Source organism: Polypterus senegalus, chromosome 4 (genome assembly GCF_016835505.1).
Source record: "Polypterus senegalus isolate Bchr_013 chromosome 4, ASM1683550v1, whole genome shotgun sequence".
Classification (NCBI taxonomy): Eukaryota; Metazoa; Chordata; class Cladistia; order Polypteriformes; family Polypteridae; genus Polypterus; species Polypterus senegalus.
Genome location: NC_053157.1, coordinates 93016015 through 93043410, shown reverse-complemented (window position 1 = coordinate 93043410; position 27396 = coordinate 93016015).

The window sequence follows — 27396 nt, the reverse complement described above, 5'->3', positions numbered from 1 at the left end:
CATACATCTGCAACATCCTCCTTAGACACTTCATTTTGTAACCCACAGGGCATGCTAGTAAAGTCTGAAAAGAATGGATTATATCTTTCGGTCCAAGCACTTTTTGACAGCACTTTAATCATCTTGAACTCATGCTTGTAAAAAAAGGTCTCAGATGACAAGTGCTGGTTCTAATATTGTCGGTAAATCAGCTGCAAGCATTGCTTGTAAATCACTCTTCACATCCTGACATGGTGCCACATGAATATCAGCATGTCCACTGCAGAAAAGTCAAGGAACTATCACTTAGAATAGGCTTTAGAATATCTTAATCATCAAGTACCGCAAAGTTAAAGACTGGAAACATGTTGCTGCTAGGTCAGTTAAAATTTAAAATGCCAAAATTAATGTGAAAAATTATTTCATTTGGAAAGTGGGGGCTGGACCTCACATTTCAGTGAAGAACATATTTGCAGGGTAACAAACACCTGGATATGTGTCTTATTTTGTGTCTCCTTTAGCTTTTCTCTTTCTCTTATTTATGTGAAAGGTACAGACTACTTTTGTTTAATTACATTTTAGATAGTGTCTGGAAGTACCACCTGAATATCAAGTTTGGACTTGGACTCTGTCCCTAATATGCACTTTTACCTGCAGTTTTCTCCTGGCACCCACCTACCTTATCTACTAGCTGTTCAACAATGCAAATCGCATAAGTCATGTGTTAGGAGAGGCAAATGAAATGACAGTGGGAGCCTGACTAAACTTCACTGTTTGATTTTTTATTTACATTTTAACTTTTTTGAATATGCTTTATTTTTTCCTTTAAGTAAATAGTAAATAAACCAATTAAACAAAAAACTTGTCATTTTTTGGGTTCATGATCCTCTTTTCTATCCTACTTAGCCCAAAGTTATAACAATTAACCTGACAAATTGATCTGCCTGTATTTTTGACTACCTCTTTTCTCTCAGACTGTTACAATTCTCTATCTTCTTGTCCATTTACCTTACATTTTCTGCACTTACCAAATTACCCCTCGGTAGTAATAAAGCTTTTGCTGAGCCAAGACATACAGTGTCAGATCAAAAGCCTTTGCCTAACTCCCTCTTTTATTGCTGCTGCTTCTGTCATCTTTGGATCTGCTTAATTAATGTTACATTACATGGCAAAAGATACTGATATTAAAAGGCAGGAAGAGTACACAGAGAAAATGAGTTCTGACACAATATCTAAAATAACTGCAGACATGAATGAGATGGTACAGTAAACGTTTTCATCCAGAGTGAGTATTGAAAACAATTTGGGAAGAAGCGCAACCTTTTAAGAACAGTGCTTGAAAATGTATATATATTTTCATATAGATGTCATCAAATAGCATTGTCAATTAATTTTTAAAAATTGCTTTAAATTTAAGCATGTGCCAAATATTAACCACATGTTAAACACTTGTTTTTTAAGATAAACCTGGATTATCAAAGCTCTTAGACTTTAGATGATAAAAAGGTAAGATTAAAATCATTCTGTAATTCTTATGGAAATTTCAGTTTAAATCTGATTTTATCAAGAAAGATCTAAAGAAGACATATGTCTAACTTAAAACTTTATTAGATGTATTTGCTATGAACTGCAGAAGTACTGTATGAGTGCTTTGAACAATATAATTGGAATTGGGTCTAAGTAAAAAAAATAGGTGGTTTGGCTGAATTTTCTGTTTTGTTAATTTATAATTACTGTAGTATTATGAGTAAAGATTAACATGTTGTGATCAAAGAGCACTAGAAACTCCAAACTGGTGAATTTGTTATAATATCTAATGTAAACCTACCGATGTTAGGTAGAATCATATGTTTAACTTTAGAAATCAGTGATAAAAGTACTCTTTTTAATTAATGAAATATATACTACAAGAATTCAGACCCAGAATGCAAAACATGTCTATTTAAAAAAACTAAAGTAAACAGCTGAAAGCACACTATTGCCCCTTCATCTATTGGCTTGTACATTTATTATTTACATGTTTTTTGCCTAACAGAAAAAGAAAACCACCCGTTGTACAAAAAAAAAAAAATCCTGTCTGACATATGTTACAGTAACAACCCTATAAACATGCTGTATATCTTTGGCATCTACTTGTTTCTGTGCTCTTTAGCCTTCTGGGGGAGCAATGCATGTTTCCTGCTAGGTCACAGTTCTCTCTCTCTCTCTCTCTCTCTCTCCCTCCTTCACTGGTGTCACTTCCCATTGCCTTACTGAGGCATCCTACACATGAACCTGACTTAGTATTAAAAGACATTGCATTTTCCTGTCTGAAAACCTTTAGCCCACAGGACAGTCCATCACTTTAGAAGTCCAAATGATCCATTATTTTATATTAAACAGAGGGGTAGGCAAAGAAAAACCTCAACATTAAGAATCAAAAAGCTGCTGCACCAGAGGACCTATCCATTCAAGCATTTATGTGCCTGTCTGGTTGGGTAGCTCTGCCATTCACATTCATGTATGTCAACACTTAAGTTTTTCATACCCAAAACTGTGCCCACTTTTTAGAATATATATGAGAAAACTGGTGCATACACAGGATGCCTGACACTTGATATACTACTTAATAAGTTATAGGCTGGTGGTCAGTGATAGATACAAAATTTACTATATCGTTCAAAGCTCTAATATGCCTCACTAAAACACAATTTCAAACATGTTACAGTATCTGAAATGTAATCAATGTTGACAATGATCCCTACATATCAATAGTATGTCTATTACTTAGTGTCTACACATCAGACACACCATTGACCCTACCTGTGTTGCTGCATACACTTACATGTAAGTTTTGTACAATTTCACATAGTTAATTCTCATTGAACATTATCTCTCTGTTGTTGATGTGATAATTTACTTTTTTATCTATTCATTTTTTGATTTCTTTCATTCTGTATTTTTCTGCACTCTTTTCACATATTAGATATACTTAGATAGAATAGATATTAGATATACTGTAGAGTGTAAGTCCTTCAACTAACTGTGATTGTTTAACCTTTGACAGGTCTTTGCAATTGGAAAGGATTTCTATGATTCAGTAACATTTAGTATATAACTCCTTTTACTTTACTGTTTGATTAAGAGAACTGGGCATGTTTTAAACCTGTAGTCCAATTTATGACTGTCAAATAAAACAACAGGTGTGGCAAGTGGATGAGGGTGTTACCCAACCGGGACACCCAGAAGGATCAGGGGAGGGCTTACTTCTCCTCCAGACCACAAGGGGACGACCGCCCTGGTGGCTTTTGGAGACCACAGGAACAGAGCTTAGAAACTCAACCCTATAGGGGCCCGTGGTCACCGCCAGGGTGAGCCCTGATGCCTGTGGAGCCCTGGCCCTCAGCACTTCTGCCACACTTTGAGGTGCTGGGGGGAAGAAGACCAGGGACACCCGGAGTGCTTCCTGGTGCACAGCCGGCACTTCCACCACACCTCTGAGGGCTGGCGGAAGGCTATTGGGAGGCACCTGGAGCACGTCCGGGTGAGCATTAAAGGGGCTGCCTCCCTCCATTGGAAGGCTGGAGTCAGGTGGAAGAAGATGGAGCTCGGAGGAGAGGAGTGGAGGCGGTGAAGAGAGGCATTGTTGAGGGTTTGGACTGAGGGTGATTGGTGCTGCGGCACTGGGGTGTGTAAATAATAGTGTAAATAAAGTGTGTGGTGCATTTAAAAGATGTCTACCTGTCTGTGTCCGGGCTGTTCCCCACACAGAGTAGACTTATAAGTTCCTGGAAGCACAACTTCATTTGCTGCTGCTGCCTTTAGTCCCAAAATAAGACACTAAAAGGAAACCACAGTAAAATGGTTCACATTATTCAGGCTGTTGCCTTTCATTAGTGCAGCTTCTTTCAACATAGTTACCAACAAATCCTTGTTTCTAGGACATTTCCCTACTACAATTGGCTTTTGCTTGTCCTACATCTTCATTAACTTCATTAGTTATAGCTGTGATCTGTTTTGCATTTAACATGTTTCTACAATCTATCATTGTTTCATTCCTAATCCCTCACAACCTGTACAGTGTCACTGGAGTCAAGACATCTTCAGCAAAAAGGCAATTACTTATAATTATACCAGGTGATTCATTTCTGCTCAGACTTTCCTGTTGGTTGATCCTTACATTTGTCTAGCAGTTCTTTTATAAGTGGCTGATTTGCTTTTCACAATTAATTACAAATATTTCTAGAAATGGGAACATGGACCTTGGGGGATAAGGTTTTACAGCTAAGATTGTGGGGTTTTCTTCAGTAGTGGATCACCACTATTGCTATTTTCTGGGACTGCAGTCAGTTGGTACACACTGTTTCAAATTGTTCATCACTATTATGCTGTTTTGCTTGATCTCTTTGCTTGCTCTTCAAAAGCATCTACAGTCGTGGCCAAAAGTTTTAAGAATGACACAAGCATTGGTTTTCACAAAGTTTGTTGCTTCAGTATTTTTAGATATTTTTGTCAGATGTTTCTATGGTATACTAAAGTACAGTATAATTACAAGCATTTCATAAGTTTCAGTCTTTTATTGACAGTTACATTAACTTTAAGCAAAGAGTCAGTATTTACAGTGTTCGTCCTTCTTTTTCAAGACTCTCCCTGCATGCTGTCAATCAAGTACTGGGCCAAACCCGGACTGATGAAAGCCCATTCTTGCATAATCAATGCTTGGAGTTTGTCAGAATTTGTAGGTTTTTGTCTGTCCACCCACCTCTTGTGGGTTGACCACAAGTTCTTATGGGATTAAGGTCTGTGGAGTTTCCTGGCCATGGACCCACAATTTTGATGTTTTGTTCCCTGAGCCACTTAAGTTATCACTTTTGCCTTATGGCATGGTGTTCCATCACGTTGCAAAAGGCATTGTTCATCACCAAACTGTTCTTTGATGGTTGGGAGAAGTAGCTCTCAGAGAATGTTTTGATACCAGTCTTTATTCATGGCTGTGTTCTTAGGCAAAAATGTGAGTGAGTCCACTCCCTTGGCTGAGAAGCAACCCCACACCTGAATGGTCTTGGGATGCTTTATTGTTGGCATGGCACAGGACTGATAGTAGTGCTCACCTTTTTTTCTCTGGACAATCTTTTTTCTAATTGCCCCAAACAATTGGAAAATGGATTCATCAGAGAAAATAACTTTACCTAAGTCCTCAGCAGTCCAGTTCAAGTACCTTTTGCAGAATATTAGTCTGTCCCTGATGTTTTTCTTGGAGAGAAGTGACTTCTTTGCTGCCCTTCTTGACACCATGCCATCCACCAAAAGTTTTCGCCTCACTGTGCGTGCAGATGCACTCACACATGCCCGCAATCATTCCTGATCAAGCTCTGCACTGGTGGTGCCCCAATCCCGCAGCTGAATCAACTTTAGGAGACGATCCTGGTGCCTGCTGGACTTTTTTGGGTGCCCTCAAGTCTTCTTCACAACAATTGAACCTCTCTATTCTAACTCAATCAGCATGACAGAGTGATCTCCAGCTTTGTCCTTGTCAACATTCTCAACTGTGTTAGTGAGAGGATCACTGAAATGATGTCGGCAGGTCCTTTTGTGGCAGGGCTGAAATGCAGTGGAAATGGTTTTTTTGAGATTAGGTTCATTTTTATGGAAAAGAGGGACTTTGTAATTAATTGCAAATCATCTGATCACTCCTCATAACATCTTGGATTATATGCAAATTGCCATCATAAAAACTAAGGCAGCAAACTTTGTGAAAATTAATATTTGTGTCTTTCTCAAAAGTTTTGGCCACAACTGTAAAATCTTTTATTTTTGACTTTCACCTTAATTTCTTCTAATATGTGCAGTAAGGGTAATTATTTGCTTTCTTTTGTTTTTGTGCAGATTAAAACTTGAAAAATCATTTCAGGCATTGAAGCACTGTCTGTATGGGGGTTTACTTACTCTGCTTGTATCCACAGGTTTTCTCTGGCTAGTCTGGTTTTCTCTCATTTCACAAATGCAAGCTGTTTACCCTGTTTTTAACTCTACATATATCTTAGTCCTATATGAGTGGTTTTGTTGTGTTTATGCACTCTGATGAACTGGCTCCCATAGCTTTTTCCTGCCTTTGGTCCTTGCTGTTGGGGCAGTGTCTAAAGAAAGGAAGCCCTCTGTGAATTGAGTGCAACCCTAACTAAGCAAACACAGATCTGTGAATGAATGTTCCTTGCAAAATGCCTTATCAGGGTTGATTGCTAAACTATGGCAACCTTGCTAGTATATTGGAATAAGCAGTTTATAAAAATGGATGATAAAATAAATAAATTGTTTCTACCAATTATTGGTTTACTTCTTCCAAATGGCTGTGTGTTTATTAAGACTGATGAAATGTTAAGTTTGCTCATTCTGAATCCTCATTTGGTCTGGTGCTAGAACCTGAATTCTTTCTTTTTATCTCAGGTATACCTTTGCTGTTCGTATTTGATTCTGGGATTGGACATATATAGTAAAATTTACTGTATTAATCTAGATTGTGATCATTTTCTGTGTGACAAGAGTATTGTTACATTATCTCTTTAATCAAAGACGATTCTGGTATGTTTCACATGCTAGCAAAAAAGTGATTCAGATTCTCAGTCTGATTCTAAAGATGCCCTAGGCTTCACAGCTAAGTTCACTCAGATATTTCTTTGGTTTCTTTATTATTCACTTAACTGTGCTTTAATATTCAAATTAAATCAAAAACTAAGCTTTGCATTGCTCTTTATATAAAACAAAAACCTAGGTTATTTTTTCAATGAATAATACAGTAAACCTATTTTGGTCATTTATTTTTATACAAAAACATTTTAAACTGCAGTACTTCGACACAGTTGAAGTTATTCTATTTCCAGGGTAGAGTTCATTAAAAAATGTAGCAGCTAGAATCAAACAATAGGAAATACTATTACAGAACATTATTCCTGTGTTTTATCCCTAATTATTGTTCATTTAAAGTTAAGCTAAATATCCCTTTTTAATATACTGTATATATCTCTTAATGATATAGCAACCGAAAGCATACATATACCAGATTTTTTATTAATTGAACTGCTTAAATAAGAGAAGGGTAAACTCAGAGCCTTTGTAAATTAAAAAATAAACAGAATGCCAAAATAGCCTACACCCTTCAATATAATGTTCTACCTACTGGGGTTGGGGGTGATATAGGTCATCCAGGGCTCCATCACTGGGTCATTTGTTTCTTCTTCTTCTTGATGTGCTATGTTATGTATTATTTTATTAAGAATATTGCTTTATTTATTTTGGATTTTTTATGATTATAGTATGTGTATTTGTTATTAAAATTGTATTCCTTGCATTCTTTATGTGGAGGCTAAGACAGTGGAACCACATCATGATGCAGCTAGGAGACCACTCAAATGCTATTTCAGAGCCAGAAGCAGATAATATAGAATTTCTCTCTTGTTTGGATTTTCTGATTTATAAACTTTTGGTTTTCTTTTAAAGGTAATATTTTTGGATTCTGAATTGGATTTGTTCACTTTGCAGTTTGCTTTTTATTTTGTTTACCTTAACCGTTATTCCTTTTGGTACACTCTTGTGTAAAATGTTGGAATTCTCATTAATCTTTAAATGTTAAAGAAACCATGTTTTGTTTTTATTTGCCAGAGGGTTTTACATTTTTACCTCCCCTTTGTGAATATTTTTGATTTGAAAACATTTTCCCTAATGTTGGGACTGTACATGTTGTAAGCCTATGTAACAGGGTTAATTTACTTTCAAAGTTATATTTGCTGAAATAGTAGTTGAAGAGCTACTGCTGTGTCTGTGGAGGTCTGCTTGTCCATTGCTGAGCCAACTTCAGGTTTGCAGCGCAACACCATAGCGCCGTGGAAACAACTGCAACTTGATCGCAGTTGCGTTATAAGCACCTATCGCTGATGGGTGATGCAGGGAACATTATAAATGCAGGGAACAGTATAACTTGGCCACTGACCAAGCTGTGTCTGTATATAGGAGAGTGGTAGCTCCCGCTGCAATAAATAAACCAGCTGTTCCTGTTTCAAGATGAATAAAACTGATTTTGCTAAAGTACTGAGACAGCCTCATGTTTTGGGGTGCAAGACAGTGACTTACGTCACACCCCAAAATTGTTCTGTCCCTTTTGTGTAATGAATGTTTAATATAGACAGGGACCATTATTGGGAGAGCAAGTTTTGGCTCCTGGCCAGGGCATAATTGTATAGATTAATTTCCTGTCTTCAGCAGCGTGAATGGGATTGGCAAGGCTCCACTCAATTTTTGTTTTAAAATGTAACATTTTAAAGGTTAACATGTGATTTTTTTTTTTGGTTGTAATGGTTTTTCACTCTTTTAGAGGAAGGTTTAAAATAGATGCTCACCCAGAAAGCATGCAGGAGCCTTAGTTAATCTTCTTTATTTCTTTTTACTCTCCCAGGTAATGTGTTTGTGTATATATTAATGTAGCATGCACTACATTTAAAGACACCATCCAAATCTTTCTTGTTAGCATTTCCAGTATTTTTAAAGTGCTTAAAATAATTTTTAATTTGTTTGTCACTTTATTTTGTATTAAGAGTTTAAAAAGTAAGCATGAATTTGGCTTGCTGGAGAGGAAGGTTAGAAATAGTAGCATACCAAGACAATGTGCAGGAGCCTCATTTAATTTGTATTACCTTTTACTCTCCCTGATGCCAAGGAAATAAAAAAGCATTTTCAAATAAAATAAACAAATCCCTATTCTTATACCCAATGTATTTCTGTCATACTTGCTCCAGTCTGGTCTCTCTTCCTCCTACAAATTAGCCCTTGGACTAGTGTTAAGCCACCACGTTACCTTAGACAAAATACCACACCTTTTTTCATGATTCCTTACACGCCATAACTAATGGTTTCTGTTGGTCAAAATGCACCAGCAAGTGTGATGACTTCCGCAGTTTTTTAATATCTAAAATGCCTTCCCTAGTACTAAGTTCAATTTTGAGGAAATGTTTCATTCAGAAAGTCATGGATAGTGGCTTAACATTTTGGCTGCATTTGGTATGAAATCATTATAATAATTTATCATTCCAGGAATGATTTGAATCCTTTGGTGTTCTTTGGGGTTCTCTGGAAAATGTTGGATTTTTTATGTTGCATTGTATAAACCATCAGTACTGATTCCATATTGTAAATGAATGTGGGGCAGTAAAGTAACATTTATTTTTATTTTTATCAGTCGGACATGCTGCCGATAATCACATAGGGCCTTTTCAAAATTCTGAAAATGTATGGTTTTCGTCTTGCCCAGTATCAAAGCCATCAAACCAGTAAACTAGAACATTTTGACTCTGGAACAATGTTCTCCAAAAATCTTTTAAATATTTAGCACCCTTCATGTTTTATAATCAAGAAATAGAAGATAAAGATGACCTGAGGTCTGGCTAGCTTTTGACACTAATAACAGAAGAAAAGATTGGCGCCTCACAGCAAACCATAATTTATAATCAAAGAATAACAGTGTGTAAAATAGGAGAGAAACTATAGGGATAAGATATGGGACAGTTAAACATGAAAAACTCTGTGCATCTTTGATATTTAGAATGTTATCTTCTGAAATGATACATCACTATATCCAATGTTCCATTAAGAATACCATAGAAGAGCTTTGTGAACATTGTAGAAATGATATAAGATATTCACAAGGATTACATTGAAAAATAAATCTTTTTCATACATGTTTGCCTTAATGAGACAAAGCTGTTCAAATGTAAATGTATGTGATAAATGTAGTCCATTCTTTAAAACTTGGATCCTATTCCTTATATAAACTGAAATTGCAATTGACTTCACCTTCTAATTCACATTTTTTTTTACAGGTTCCAGAACCTTTTTATTTAACCCCAAATACACGCAAAGCTTTAACTTTAGATTTAAATAGTGTGCATATTTTGTAATAAGTGTGCTATAATATATAATAAAATATGTGCTGCACATGTGCTTCCATCTCCATCTTGGTATCATTACACTTCATCTTCAATAAGACATGTCCGTTTTTTGGGGATTTTAGATTAATACATTATATAAGCTTAATCAGTTTTTGAAACTGTCATCTTTTGCTAATACATTATTGAATGAGTGTGAAAAGTCATATGGTTTTCAATATCGTTGACACTTAATGTTGCTGCCAAACACAAGGTGATGAATGAGTATCAAGTGTTACACTAGTCGCTGACAGATAAGACAGATCCTTGCAGTGCATCAAAAGCATTGCATTCATTCTCCTTAAAGCTTCAGTCTTTCTAGGGCCAAGTTCTTCCATCTCAATAATATTTTAAATATTAACTCCTCAACTCTTCATGTGTAGTTTGTGTATGTGTCAGGTTCATGGCCCAGTAAGCCCTTGCTCAAATGTTGTTACCTTGAGTACAGTAGACTAGTTGCTCCTTTAACATTTAATTCAGGTACTGTAACAGCAACACTCACAGTGCACCCAGGAGCATTACAGTACAGCTGTGTAAGTCACCAGATATTCTCCAGATGCCTTAAATTATTGTTAAACTTGAATGACAGCACAATAACTGAGGGCATAGAAGTTTAATTTTCAGGCTAAGACAATATCATCTTCAAAAAATAGCTCCAACACCCTGATATGGAGATTGCTGATAAGAATGACTTCTACACTCACTCAAATGTCATGAAGAACCTTTTAATGGAACACCTTAAATTTCTAAAAGCAACCATTTAAACTAACTTCACCAACATTTGAACTGAAATTATCAGAATTAAGGAAAAGTAGGCAAAAATTGAATAAAAAGATTGTTCTCTGCAGTCCCATGTGTATGGGCAAGAGCAGCATTTGGGGGTGGCAAGTGGGGCGACTTCCCCATGCCTAAGGGGACCCCTGCTTTTGAGGTCTGCGTGTCCCTTTCAAGTGGATTTGTCAAGTTATATTATCCTATATATATATATATATATATATATATATATATATATATATATATATATGTTTGAGATGCTTCTAAGAGGAACCTTTTTAAAATCCCTCTTCAAGGTCAAATTCCATACATGTATGTCTTTGAAAACATTTCATAGTCCTAATATTAATGCACAAAACATATATCGCTAATGATAAGCAGCTGACATAACATCAACGTGAGTCATGACTATGACATCCTGCATATCGAGACTCAGAGTATACTTCCAATTTGGGTACTTTTCTAGAAGAAGCCCTGCTAATTTCCTCATGACACCACATCACGTTTCGCACTGTCATGGTATTGTCATGAAATATGAATTGCACTTTTTCAATAGATTATATCATTATATTTTGATAAAATCAGCATGTTATCTTGCAAAAAATTAGCTGAATAGTGTAATGAGAAAATCCTGTGTATGTCAACATTATTTTTATTAAATTCGTGTGCAGATTTATACAGTCCACACATACCGGTTGCAGTGTTTGATGTAACCGGCCCCGCGTGGGATTGGTCAGCCGTAGGCCCCACACACCCCTAAGGCTGCCTCTGTGTATGGGCATGACTCTGACAGAAAACTTTATAAATGCTCAAACACAGCACCCTCAAAATGAACATTATTTGCTAAGAGGACAGGTCACAAAGAAACAACATTCATATTGTGGGTCTTAGAGAAAGTGTGGGTCTCATTGCCATTTAGGCAATCTTGGTGGTTGCCTAAGCCAGCCACCTTTGAGGGGTGACATTTTTTTAAACAATACAGAACGTGACTTATTAACAATTAGGGTTACATACAAACAGCCTGATTCCTATTAACCTCATTATATTGTTTTATATTATTTTCCCTGTCACACATGTGCACTTGGGAGGCAGTTAAAGGGTTTAAATCAGGGGATTGATAGGCTGGACTGAGGTTTGGTACTGAGCACTAATGCCTCTCCTTCTCCTCCCACAGACATTCAGAAAAAAAAAAAAAACGCTTAATCAACTCACTACTGCCTGTTCCTAAACTCTCTTCTGGACCCTACAGATAACCTAATTTCTGGCACCTATAGATGACCTCATTCTACTTCCTGCGCTGCAAACATGCCCTTCCAGCTTTCCTGCTATAAATTCACTCAGTCTATCTATTCAGTCAGTCCTGGTAGATGATATTGGTCTCAGTCCTTGGAGATTACTCTTTTCTTTTCTACAATATAAGGGATGAATCCCCAACTCTTTTTGCTTGTTGTTGAGTTTTCTTACATCTCATACAAGTATTTTTTTTTGTTTTTAATGTCTGACAAACTAGTCTTTACAGATGGTGTTCCAAATTCCAGAGAACACCACATTCTCCCTCACAGAGCCTCTCTTTACACTGAACATACTTGCCTTTTTATTTTCTTCTGGTGGAAGTTTGTAGTTTTACTTTTGATTTAGTAACTGTTCCCTTTCACCAAATGTGAAACATAGTAAACCAAAGAGCAGCTTTGAATGTCAACGATTTGGATTTTTATAACTGTAAAGAAGTGTAAATAAACACTTTTTTTTCAAACTGATTTTTTTTTGTAAAAGGAACCTAACATCTTTATTATTTGGTTATATTCTTATATTTATATATTATTATTTTTGTGTTTACATATTTTTAAATAAAGTATAATCAGTTCTAAAATGCTAAATTTACAATAATTTACTGAAATCTTTAGTAAATTGTTTTCCACTCTTGGGCAGGTTCTTGCAGTGATAGATAAGATTATCACCTCTGGATCCCTTCTAAATTGATGCATGCCATTTCCTTTCCTTGGCTCTTTGTGTTAAGCCCTAATGTGTTACCTTATTCCTTACCACAGTTCAGTGCCCGGTGTCCTTGAGTCTATTTGCCCTTAATTTGCTGTTGTTAGTTCAGTATTGCACACACTATTCTTTACTCACTGTTTAATTTGCATAATATCACTGGTATTGGGGCATTGCCAGTATTTCTTGCTCCAAATGAGAATATAGGTTTTGTGGAATGACTAATCTTAACATTACTTTTTATAATGTTAGGGGCTTGAACTCTGGTTGAGTGTGCGGGACTTTGTGGTAATGTGACTTACTGGCATTACCAGTAATTAAATAAAATTTGTTTGGTGTCCTCTGTAGTGTTAAGAAGGAGGCTTTGGTTTGGGATAAAAGGAAAAAAAAGGTATAAAGAAAGGAAACTTGCCTTTTTCTATTATATGGTGTAGAGAGACGTCTTCGCTGACCATATTAGTGTCTTTTGGGGAGTGTCACGGTAGGTCTCAGGTAGACTGGAAAGACAGCCTTGCCATTGACCGGCCGGGATGGCATTGTCGGTACTCCACTCTTGCGTGTGTCTCCCGCGACCTCATTAACACTAAAGGAGTAAAAGAAAGTGTGAAGCGCCTTAATATTAGTTTACTGCGGTTTAGAAAAGGTATCCCGTGTTCGTAGTTGTCTGAGGTGTAGGTCAAGGGAAGGAGGAAAAAATGGAAAGTGCTTACTTTTACCTATGGCATGAAGCGCAGTCCGCGTCTCAAAAGCTGGCACAGCTATGCGCGCGCGTGCCGGCTGCTCGACTTTTTATAGTAATTATGCGGGACAGGAGATGCTACTTCTCGCAGTTGCATTCTCGTCATCCCGTGCCTGCGGAGGAATGACGTTCAACAGTTTAATTGGTCGGCGCAGGGGCACCGAATACAAAAGGGAATCATGGCCTCTAGAGGGGGTTCTTTCTGACTAGATCTTCTTGGAGAAAGGTACTCGGTAGAACAGTGTTTAGGAATTTACCAAGCATTACAGCTTGTGCTTTGCTTATTGTAAATATTTTTTCATGTATATATAAATATCTCTCGATTAATTTTGGTGGAGGTATTTATTGGGTTGTGGTTATTGGTGCATTGTTTATTTTTGTATATACACTTTTTTCTGTATTTTGAATATTTTTGGGTGAATCCAGTATTATACACTGTTTGAAGGAGCAGCTTCCTGACTTAGATAACTGTGGAGGAAGACATTAATTTTGTTTTTCTTTAAGTGCACCTGTAAATAAAACCTCACTTTCTTTTTTAAAAAAACCAACCCTTTTTGTGTCTGTGTCTCCCTGTCTTACATCATCATCCTTGTCACACTCGGTCTCACATACTAGACACCTAGAGTGTAAGCTGGTGATCCTACTTCCCACTACACGGGGTGTCACAGACTTTGTTCACTGACATCACACATGTATCCCCAATTCAATATTTACACTTGCTAATACCGATATTTACTATTTTCTAAAAAAATACTTTCAGTTTGTGGCAACTTCTTTAGTTTGTTTCAAGACATCTGCTGTGCTTATTCTCTTTAAAAGGAATCTGTAGATTAATATCATCAAGGTGACTAATAAAATTGTCTTCCACTGATGATCATATCTGCATATGCTTATAATCCTTACTGGTCATCATACTTTCCTGATCTTGCCAGTCAGCTTCTTAAGGTCAGCTATGAGCTGTTAGTAAGAATCGACTCTAATTCTGTAATAAAACTCCATCAGACAAAGCACCACAAACTTCCATAATTTCCTTAGGAAAACTTTTGTGTCTACCTTAATTAAGTCAACAGTTTTTGTTTACAAAGTTCCTTGGTGAATGAATTCTCTTTTTTTTCTGAAATTAAAAAGCTCACACATTCTCTCGCCTCATCACTTTTAAATTAATTTTACTTATTTCCTTGTATCTGTTAAATCTTTGGGTTTGCTTAATGCAGCGCCACCAATTCTGCTCCACTCCACATATTCCAAGCTGGCAATTCAACACTACTCTTTGACAAACCTTTCTGTGAAAAGCTTAGAAATAAATTAGATACATTTCTGGCACAAAACCATGATTAAGTAAATGATACTACAACAGCTGGATAGGCAATTAATGAATTTATCTAGAACTTCACTATAGTACTCTTCTTTCACCAAACTCATGTGAAACTCCAAGTAATCTCTGAATTAGAATCTTGAATTTCCCTTTAAGAAAAAATTAATTCCCTCTTGGTTGATAAGAATAACAAGTAGTGATAAGCAAACCCTGATGAATTTTCTTAGCCTGAAGTTTGGCAAAACCACAGAAAGGTTTTCAAACTTTGCTGAACTCCCTATAGGGATGGAGGAACTAAACTAGTTTTGAGTCAATTGTAATGATACAATAGCCTTTCAATTGTCCCTGAGAGCTAGGAAAAAGTCTTCCAACTATACTGGACCAATTATTGTAGACTACTTTGTGATTTAAGCTTTGTGGCAACAGTGCTAACCACTGTACCACAATGTCTCAACCAACAAAAGACACTGACGGAACTAATACTATAAACAAAATGCAACATTCAGCCACAAACTAGCAATAAGTAAATAAAATATAGATCATTGCATTTACAGAGTTACAGCCTTGGAGCACACATTGCAACGAGCAGCAGCATGGGAATGACTTGTTCCATTGTTTGTAATTGTGGCTCTGGGCACAGCAGGAATGTCTTTTTTGTTTCCCATGTGTCTATGCGGATACTTTACTTTTTTTTCTTCCATCAAGAAGAAAGAAACGGCTTGTAAATAGTAATGAATATTTTGTTTTTATTATTTCACAGGTCCCTTTGTTTTCTGATGGGGTTGGGGGAGTGAAAGGGATCCTTTAAGGCTTGTTTTGAGATTGTTGCTGGGCATGTGGCTAATTTGCATGACTAATTAACTATGCAGTGCTAGGATCGAAAATATATATCTGGTGGCAGCACTCATAGTACTACATGTTTTATTTTATTTTAAACACATGTGTGATAGAAATCTGACAGTGTTTCCCAAACTTTGTGGCTTCAGGACCTATTTTTACCTTTTAAAGTTCACTCGACCCACATACAGCAATCAAAAAACCCTGGGATACTGAAACTACCATACATTCAAAAAACGTGTGCATTTAGAGATTGGGGAAAAAAAATTATACAGCACTGTCAAGTGCTTTGGTAGACAGTCTCAGAACCTCTTAGTAGCTGAAACTGCAGTTTGTTTTTTCTGCATATGCTTGCAACTAACCTGATGGTCACTCCGGCAATGTCCTTATAGTATTCATGTGTGGAACTTGTGAGCATGGGTGCAACAGCACTGTTATGTCACACTAGCAGTACAAAATATCATGGGGCACTTGGAAGAAAATGTTTGCTAAATGCAGCGAATTTCCAGGAAGATATTCAGCAAACAACCATTGCTGCGAAAAATGGTTCGGCAAATGTTGACAATAAGCACTAATGACAAGTTACAGACTATTAAGATTAGAACTGAACACAAAGCTCTGTTGACCCAGAAAGATTTATGTTACAGTATATCAGGTGCCAAGCCCAGCTGCTTGCATTAATGATAGAAAATTTGAAATATTTCAAATTAAGCTTAACATTTAAAAATTCTCATATTATTAATTTAAAAAAAAATCTATAATTATTTCACATTATTTCTGATGTCTCTAACTACTACTCACTCATGTTGAACTGTTCCATCACTAACAGAAGTATATTTCTGATTTCATTCATTCATTCATTCATTCATTCATTCACTAGCTTCTGTCTTGCTTGAAGTTCAGAAAATGTACAGAAGATTCTGCATGTTATTGAGTCTGTCCTGACTCTCAATGATACAGAAGCATTTATCTAACTTGATTTCTTTTGATCACATAGACTATCCCTTCCTTAGGTGATGGAGAGAATAGTATTCAATACTGGATTTATAAGCTAAATCAAAAATTTAAATTTATTTTCCTTAAAAGTAGTCCTTGCAATTTCTTATATCTTCCAGCCTTTTCCCATATAAAAAAGGTACCAGTGAAGGATTTCCTCTTGTCCCTCTACTCTCTTGAATCATTGGACAAAAAGATCCGTAACTCTCAGCTATAAACTCCTACAATACAGTGACAATTTTTGCCATTATCTAGTTAATGTTTCTTCAGAAATCCTCAGGTCTGTTTAAGACCATACAATTAACTGCCTTTCAGTAATTTATCCTGGCAGGCTGGTTTACCTGTTTAATTTAGTGTTGTGTAAAGAGATATACTATATTGGCAAAACTGTGAAATTGTATACTTGCATTCCAATACACTGTATATCATAATAATATCCGTAACTTCAGTGACCAGTCACATCTTTATCTGCTTTGACACAGTGCAGGGATTACTGCATTTGGTGACCTGTTTAATGATTATGGGCTTCTGTCATTCTAATTCCACTACTTCAAGTTATTTTTTCTTGCTTGTTCTTTCCCTTTTATTTATAAATGCAGTCACTGTTAAGAATCCCTCTTTCTTTTTATTTGCCTGTTTATCCTCTGAACTCCCGTTTTTGTTCTTTCTCAGAATTCAACCATCACCCAAGAGAAAGAGAGAAGAGCCAACAGCAAGGGCAAATCTTTAAAAACAACACAAAAGGGATAATGTCCTTTTCTCCCATATAAATGCTTTATTCTCAAATTTTATTTACGATCTGACTATATTTTTTAAAAGTTCTGTACAGATTTGTACAGAAGCTAGTCCCAGTTTCTACTTTGTAGAGGAGACCTTGTTCACTCTGCATAGTGCACAGCCAGTATTTCTATGCCCTATTTTGTCATTTAAGTAATGGCATTCTTACTGCCACATGCCCTATCAAACCTGCAGCACAGTTTCCTCTTCACAATAGAAATTGAGACTTCCTTTTTTCGACCACTATTAATCTGTTCTTGAAGCTGTTGTGCTTTGATGCACCTATCACACAAGATGGTGACCCTCAGAAACTTATCTTAAGATTGGATTGTGTGAAGATCTGTAGAGTTTGGGAGCGTTTACATACTTTCACAGGACAAGAATATAAATCCTGACTGAAACTGTATTCCAGAAAGTGGGGTGAAAAATGTAGAAATAAATAAACACAGATGATCGCTATTCTTTCTGGCTCCTTTTTAAAGAGAGTGCTTGATTATCTTTCTTCATAACAACCCCCACATCACTCTGAAGATGTCCAATAGTGTAATACTACCAGCACTCCTGGGCATTGTAGGTAATTTAAGTAGCACTGCTACAAGTTAAAGCCAGATTCAAATACTAGTTTTGTCTCTTTTGAGAAATATTTTATTCCTAGGTTCACAAAAGTTTAAGTATTCTTGATTTATTCTCACATACCAAAAGACACACAGATTAAGTTGCTTGACGTTTCTAAATTGACTCCGCGTACTCCAGCAGACTAAAGCATTGAGCCTGTCGCTGATAAAATAGGCTTTGTTTAACCATGACACACCAATAGGAAATGTGGCTAAGAAAATTGATAGATAGCATGAACACATTATTACATTAAAACATTAAAGAGATTGTTTAGATTTTTTGATGTTTAAGTGTAACTCTCATAGCCCATGTTGTCCAGTAAAAAAGAATGGTCGAATTTGGGATTTGCACTAATGTACAAATGGTGAAATTACCCATCAGTCCTTCCACACTGAACATGCAGTATGATAAATGGTGTGATGGCTTAAATGCAACAATCGCAATTTTTTCAAAGAAACTTTAAAAAAATGCTTTTCAACCTAATTGTTTCTGTTTTAATATGCAGCATATGTTTGGCACGCATGGAGCTCATTCTCATAAATGACTCTTATTGAAAAAGTGCATTGCATGCGGACTACAGCATCTTACTGTAATTTTTTAAAGCCTTTTCAAAATCCAAAGCATATTTGTTATAATTGTGATTCACTGTGATGCAATTTATTTCTTAATATTTTTTCATATTGTGTCCCATTACTTTTAATCTGATATGGTTTTGTGAATTAAGTTGTTGAAGCTTATCCTGTTCATTTTCTTGCATATGACTCTAGTATCAGTTTTCTTTTAATGTACTTAGGACTGTAACACAGCTACTTCAAAAAAAAAAACACCCCCTGTAATACTTTATGTAATTTTGTTTACAATTTTTTTAATGTTATTTAATGAATGACTGACAAAGCCTAAAGCCTAAAGGTCACATGACTGTGTGAAAGTCCATAAACAAAAAAATTGTTATAATATACTGCATTTATCATTGTAGGTTTTGGTTTACCTTCACCACAAAAACTTGCAACTTTACTTTCCTTGAAATTATGTTTTCTTTTTTTTTTTTGTAAATTTCCAAAAAGAAGGGCAGAGGGGATTTGGCATAGACAATCCAGACTTTGACTTTTCCCAGGAACTGTGGACCCCTGGAGGTTTACAGAATTTTTCACAGGAACTGCTTATATAGGAATTTGTGTTTTCTGTTCTCCCATTACCAGAATGCTTTTTTTACCTTTCATTTTATTGCTTTTACAGTATAAAAAGTCTAAAATCAAAATGTCTGTAAACCATTGCTTTTACTTGCATCATTACATGTCTAAGTCTGAGAGTTTTTTTATCCAAACTCTTATTTTTTAATTCCAGATCAAAAAGACATTTATGTTAGGTTAGTTGGTAGCTTTATAGATTGGGGTTGGGAGTATCGGTTTAAATGTGAGTTTGTCTTTCCAGGACTGGTACCTGTGACCTTAAATTACATTCAGCAGGCAGAGAAAATGGATGAATGAATGGATGAATTGAATATCTATACATACAACAGACATATCTATTAAGAGAATTGCTGCATTGTAGGAATGTCATGTTGGACTATTGCTTTCATTCTTCAGTATAAATGAGAGAAATTTGTGGAGTTCACTTCATTGGGAGTTTGGCGAGATCACAGAAACTTTGTTGAATTCAGCTAAATGCATTGAAGTCAATGGTGAAGGAGGAATTAAACAAATTTTGAATATATTATAATGGTAAAGTTGTCTTTAAAGTGTGCTGGAGGGCTAGGGGAGCATGTGCCAACTGTGCTGGACCAGTTATTGTGGTCAAAAATGTGATCTAAACTGTGAGGTTGCAGTTTTAACCACTATGCCACCATGCTTCTAACAACAAAAGATGCAAAAAAACAAAATACATGAAATGACCACAAGCTAGTAATAACTAAATAAAATATATAGATAGTATAAAATATAAATATATAAAATATATATGCTCAAAAAGTTCCAACCTTGGGGTATTCATGGGCCATGCCACAAAATGGCAGTGCGGGACTGATTTATTTCACTGTTTGAAGTAGTGGCTCTGGATGCAGCTTCCTACAGTATGTATCTGTGTGGATGCTTCACACATTTTTCTTCCATCAAGAAGAAATGCAAATAGTAAAAACTCTTGTATTATTATTTTAATGGGGTCTCATTTTGACTCAAGAAGCAGGAAGGGGAGGAATCCTTAAGGCTTGTTTTGAGATCTTAGATAAGTACGTAGCCAATTATGCATGCAAATTAGTGATGGGATGCTGTGGTGCCAGTACACATTGATCAATGTTATATATCCAGTGGCAATACACATAACATTCTCATTATAGTCAGCTAATACAGTGTTTCTCAATTATTTGATGACCCAGTAGTAGGCAATGCAAACCAACCCCTTCTGTGAAACAAGCACAAATGGAAGAGTAGGGAGGGGTCCTCTTTGTGAAACAAGCTCATTTAGAGTGAGGAAAACATGATTTGTTGGCTGGCTCTCCTCTTTTTCTTTTGGGAGGGTGTTGAATTTTGGTTTTGTTAAGTGTGATTTGATGGTATGGATTGTTATTTGCTTTTAATTAAAATCATTAAAATATAATAAATAAATAAAAAAGAAATAGGGAAACATATTGTGCAACACATCATAGCCAACTTGCAAACCAACAACAGCAACTTATGACCCACTAGCAGCAATATTCCAGTGGTTGAGAAAGACTGAGCTAAATAAAAGTACTCTAAGTTTTTTTTTTTAAGCGCATGCATGTTGGAAATCTGGCTGGAGTACTGACATGGTCATGATGGCAATTATTTTATAATAGGCTTGGATGAAAGTTATGTACATGGCTGTTACAGCTCACCATGGACTCACAAAGCACCATGGGCACTGGGAAAGAAAATGTTTGCTTAAGCCTGGCCCAAGGTGAATTCCCAGGAAAATATTCAGTGAACAAGGTCACTGGTGAAAAAATGCTTTAGGGGATTTCATCGATCAACATTTTTTTTCAGTTTTATTCAGTTTCTTATACTAGACATCAGAAATTAGACTAGGTTAGCAAAACCTTGTTAGGACTATATGCCGTAAAATCAACCGTGAGAATGGGCTTAAACCCTTATGAGCCTGTCAAGTATACAAAACATTAAGCTTGAATACTACAACCTTCAAATTAAAGTATTGTTTAAAAATACACCCCCACACACATACAAATGGGATTCTCTGTATGTACAAAGTGACCAAAAAGAAAGTAGAAACAGACACTTTTGGCACTGCCTGTAACATACATATGAAGCCCAAGCAAAGTCGCACCAGGATTGCTTAAACACTCTAAATCCAAGTCTTTATTTTTGGACCTTGAGGCTACAATATGTGAGGTCATTGTCCACCTCTATTTTATATGAACTGAGACAATGTGAGTCTGTCCGTGTCTAATAAATGAATGTAGTAAATTTGCATTTTAATGATCATAAATTGTTTAGTCCTAATTGTATATTTTATTTAGCAGTCATTTTTGTTTACAGCATCTTTTCAGTAAAAAAATTGTTTGGGTATTTAACAGAAAACTACTAAGTTAATAAATGATAAAGTGTAAAATTTTAAACCAAATCAGAAGATGCATAGTACGTAGTTATTTAAAAATTAAATAAAAAATGCATCTAGTGCAAAGTAGACAGATTGCACAGAACTTGAAAACTTGGGTGAATAACAAATCAGATAAATTGAATTTCTCCTTAACAGATACAGCAAAAATGTAATAAGGGTATACTGAATATTTTTAATTACATCTCATTGTTTTAGGCATTATGGATCAATCCAGTAGCCACATAAAATAAAGACTAATCGTGTGACATAGCATGTGTGTTAAATGTAGGCAGTGCAGTTAAATGTACATTGCTGATACTGAAAAGGCTATTAAAAGTGGAACTTGAAAGCTTTATAATAATAAAGGGAAACTGTGGCTATAACAGTTACATTTGCATTAAAGAGAACGCCTTAGTGTAAAATGATGTGTCAATGACCTTAAGTTAAAAAGTGAACTGTAAACAGAATCAAAAGCAGAATAATAGTGTTTAAAAATCTACTCTGAGTAGTCCTACACATCAAAAGAAGAACAATAGGACAGAAAAAAACTGTCCCAAGATACATTGTGAAGGGATGTGAACATAAGTTTTACTAATTAAGATAATAAGGTAACCATTGAAGACTATGAAAAGGCTGATCGTGGAAATAATGGTGCCAAACAAGATCTGAAAGAAGATCACAGTATTTCATAGCGTGTCTGGAGTAATACAATGTGAGGTAAAATAAACACCCTATTTCTGACAATCAAACATCACCTTTTACCTTTGAATAAGCTCTATATATAAGAATTATATTCGAATAGCGACATTTGATCTAACGCCTCTAACAAACATTCCCCAGTACCATAAAGCAATGTCTGACACATGTTTCTTCCTTGCCTAACCCTGCAACTAACATTTTGCTGTTTCTGCAAAATTCTTTGTCATATTCATCACACTCAAACCTCAGTCTGCAAAGTTCTCCACATTCCTGTAAAAGAGAACACATTCCTTTATTTCTCCTTTCACCAAGAGATGCAAATCCAAAAGGGTATGCAAAATGTTTTAAAAGAAAGGACCTTGCTGTGCCCATAAAATTTAGTTCTTGGTCTGGGTGCAGATTAGGCAGTCTCCCAAACTATTGCTTCTGCAATGATCAAGTCAGTATAAGAGCAGTAAATTTCTACTTTAAGACAGTTGGATCATTGATGTTATTTTTTAAGTGGCACAGTTCAGGAACAGAAAGGGAGAAAAAAGAACAAAACCAGAATATTAAATATGGTTTTCAGTGCAAATGTTTCAGAGGACCTTTAGGTTTTATTAAGAAACACATGCCTGCCATTCATAAAACAAGAGCAAAAATTAGCATACATGACAGTTCAGGCTGATAAGGTTCTGCTCAGTTATACAGGCCAACAAGAAAGGTGCTGTTTCTGATTGATAGCATTCAGCTTAATGGATAAACAAGGATACGGCTTACAGATTTGGCCAGTTAGATGAATATAAAACTGCTTTTGTCTTGCAGTTGATGCAACCAATCCAAAACAACTACGAAGGAATAAGACAGCTCACTTGGAAAGAACACAGGAAAGTGTCAACTCAAAAGAAAATGAGCTGTAATAAAATGAGTTGCCATAAGAACCCTCAGCCAGCTCGATAACAGCTGGATCATTGCTGTGAATAGAAAACACACTAGTGCTGCCAAAAAAAAAATCTACACAGACATTGCTGAAAGATACAAATGCCCTCCAGAAAATAACTGGATGGACACTGAATAAAAATTTTTGCCCTCTACAAATCACAGACCAAAAGAGACTGCTGCTATTGTTAAATTAATAATAAAAAAACAACTGATTATCTTTTCTTTTTTAATTGAATGTTTATACTAGCAATTCTTACAAATTTCATTAAATTAAATAAAGCAAAAAGAACACACAAAATTGTAATAGTATAAAATAAACAATGTACCAGTGTCTGCTACCTGATTCCATATGCTGGGCTGCTATATCTACTACATGATGTCACAGTAGCCAAAAGGTCAAACCAAAGCAAACATGAATTTATAAAATACAGATAAAGAAATTTTGGGTCCATATCACCTATGACACACCCACACCCCAAATGTTTATAATGAAGTGCTCAGAATTGGGGGATGTCATTTCCTCCCTCAGCTAATGAAAGCTCTCAGCTATATTATTGATGGCACAAACTAATGGTGTTCCATTCTTTAAAATCCAGTTTCTCCTTCCTCCTTTTTCTTTTTATTGTTGGCTGAATCTCCTCCTCTCCCCTTTCCTCCTCTCATAGTCTTTTCTATTCCCCTCTCTCAATCCAAAAAACAAGTCTCTCTTCTTTATGCAGAATTAAGTCCCATTCCTTTAATTTAATATGTCAACAAAACCTTTCTCCTAATACACCCATATCATGGAATGCCATTTTTTTAAAATATAATATTTGCATGTAGTAATCCAAGCCCTGATCCACTGATCTCATGCTTCCTCTTGTCTTTTCTCAATTCAGGATAAAAACACTCATTTTTTTCATATGTATTTCCTACTAGACTTGTCTTTCCTTTCTCCCACCTTTCTCCAGAACAAAAATCTTTTCTTTGGAAACTTCTCCTTCCAAATTGTCCCTTAGATTTTGTTGGACAGAGGCTGAGTTGGCATGGGTGTTGATGATTGGGGTTTAGTTTTCCTTGTCATGTCCTATTTTTTTCTTCCAGCAAAGTTTCTTATTATATTTTTGGAAAAAAAAAAAGTTTCACTGTGACACTGTAATTTCCTGGTAAATGTTCTGAGTTCATCTTTTTTTTAACTTCATATGATTTAATTTGATCACAAAAAATAAAGTTAAACAACAATACCAGAATGAGCTTAGTCCCAAACATCTTGATACTCTTTGTTTCCTGGTCAGATACATAACCATTGGGCCCCCTATGGTACCTTTCTCTTCCATGACCAAAACAAAGTAATTACAAGTACTTCAGGACAGATTGGAGAAAGGTGACAAGGATGCACTATAATTTTATCCCTACTTACAAGGGGTCAGCATCTAATACTACAACGCTGAAAATGAAAATTGTTTCACAATACAAGCATCACAATACATCCATCCATCCATTATCCAACCCGTTATATCCTAACACAGGGGTCTGCTGGAGCCAATCCCAGCCAACACAGGGTGCAAGGTAGGAACAAATCCTGGGCAGGGTGCTAGCCCACCGCAGGGCACACACACACACCAAGCACACACTAGGGACAATTTAGGATCGCCAATGCACCTAACCTGCATGTCTTTGGAGTGTGGGGGGAAACCAGAGCACCCGGAGGAAACCCATGGGACATGGGAGAACATGCAAACTCCACGCAGGGAGAACACAGGAAGTAAAACCAGGTCTCCTTACTGCGAGGCAGCAGTGCTACCACTGTGCCACCGTGCCACCCTCATCACAATACAAGCATTATTAAATATTACATGAATCACTCAGTATTGGTCCCAGTTGAATAACTGGCATAGCTTTGTTGCACCAAAATGTCAGCTCCCTAAAGGACCATGCACAGGATTTGCTATGACATGTTGGAGTATTTGGGATATCATTGTCTTCCTTTTTCTAATTGTTGAAATAGTTGCTTCAATGGCCCTTTTTCCATGGGTTCCTCTGCTCATCTGGTACCAAAATAGACTAAACTGTGGCATCAACCTTGCCAGAATCTTACTCTATCTGAACACAAATAAAGATCACTTGAAACACTGGACTGGTCTGTTTGCTGATTGAACAGCCATTGCATTACACCGATATGTAATTTGGTCTGCAATTTTAGTAGATTAAGAAATGCTGTATTCTTAAATGTGATGTCTGCAGCTGATGAGCTGCAGTTAGAGAGTTAATTGGGCGTTAGACTCCCTCAAGGAGGCCAATCATTGCACGGTCACACAAATACTGTAGGTCATAATGGGAAAGCTGCACTGTTAGTTTTTGAGGTGTTGCATACATTTAAGTGTTAAGCTTTATTAGTGTCAATCATTAATTCATTTATCCATCCATCCATCTATCTTCCAACCCACTATATCCTAACACAGGGTCACGAGGGTCAATCCCAGCCAGCACCCAAATCCCTGGGCAGGGCACCAGCCCACCGCAGTCATTAATTCATGTAAAGTTTAATTGTAATATGCCACTAACTGCCTCTCCCCTAAGATGTCACCGCATCATTGGGATTTGAGTCAGCAAGTAATGGCTAACTTACTTTTAGGGGCACTATGCCTGAGATAATGCACATTAATCAAACTTGCAAAGTTAAGTTTGTAATCTTCATGTCAATTGAAAAATCTCCCCTGGATATAATAGTCAGTAGAGAGTGGTCTGTTGGCACAAACTGTGGTACTTCAAGGCCAGCCCAAGAGACTCCTTTACAAAATCTCTCCCTTCAGAAGGAGACTTGAACTTGGTGATTCTCTGGATAAGGCTTGACAATGGCTATTGTAGTTCTCTTCTGTATGTTGCAGACAGGGCTCATGAATGTTTTTCTTTGCACTGGAATGCCCTTATTAAAGAAGACATTGAACACTACATATATCCATCAACAACTTTATGGACATCCATTCAGATGTGGACTACTGGAGAGTAGCATGGTGAATTAGAGAAAGGTATCATTTCAAAATGCTAAAGTTATGAACTGGTTATGTATGCAATAAGGGGTACCCACTATCACAAAGTTGATCTTTGGCTTTCTTGCAAATTAGCAAATTAGATAAAGACATTGTGGATAATCCAGATTACTGTGCCACAATCTCTGTAAATCCTTAGCGATTATAGATTGCAGAAAATCTTTATGGCAGGTGTGTCCAGGCTCTAAGAGGTTGGATGTATGCATGAGTATCAATTATATCTCAGTGGTTACATTTAAGTGTGTGGTTGTGCAGTAGTGGCTGGAGGCACCAACATAGAATTCAATGGATGTTTTTCTGGGTAGGCTTTCTTTTTTTCAATTGTAATGTCTCTGTCTAAAAGTAACATCCCCAGTTCCTGTTCTATTCTTTTTCCCTGCTTTACGACATAACCAGTTGCAACACAAAACAAGCCTCCTGAATGTGACACTAGGTGCACTGATTCTTCAAAACTTTTAAAGAACACAGAAATATCATCATCTTCTAAATTTGTATTTTTTTTATTTTATTAAAAGCAACCATACAGTCATGTTAAACCTAACAAGGCTAAATTCAGTTCAGCTCCCACTCAAGAGAAAGACAGGAAGGCCAACAGCTAGAGTAAAACTTTTAAGAGTAGAAAAAAGGGAAGAGAATTCTTTTTCCCCAAATAAATGCTTATTCTAAAATGATATTGATTAGATCCTGCCAGGTTTTTAAAAAACTTTGAACAGATATTCCAAGTGAGAATTAGTTTTTCTCCAATTTCAAATAGTATATAACATCAGTTACCCACTTACTTAAAAGATGTGTGCTAGTTGCCCAAGATAAGTCTATGTGCTAGTAGTGAATTAAAAGCAATTACAGTTTGTTTGTCCTTCTCCACTACAATTTTAAATGAGATAGAATTGTTCAATAAAAGATTTAAAGTTGAATAATAATATGCTTTGTGCATATGAAGCTAGAGTGAATTCTATGTGTGGCTGCTTCTAAAAAAGATGATTGTTGAAGAAGGGAGTTGTTCATGTATTGTTTGAGAGGAATAATTTCTCCATTCCACTTTCAAGATTGGGGTTTGGTAGAAGTGAAACTGATCAACAGAGGATGACACACTGGGTGAGGAGGAGGATCCAGCAATTGCTGACCTAGCACTTGATAAAAATTCCATTCTCTTTTGTACAAGGTAAAATTTCCAGCAGACTCATATTACTATGTATTGTAGCA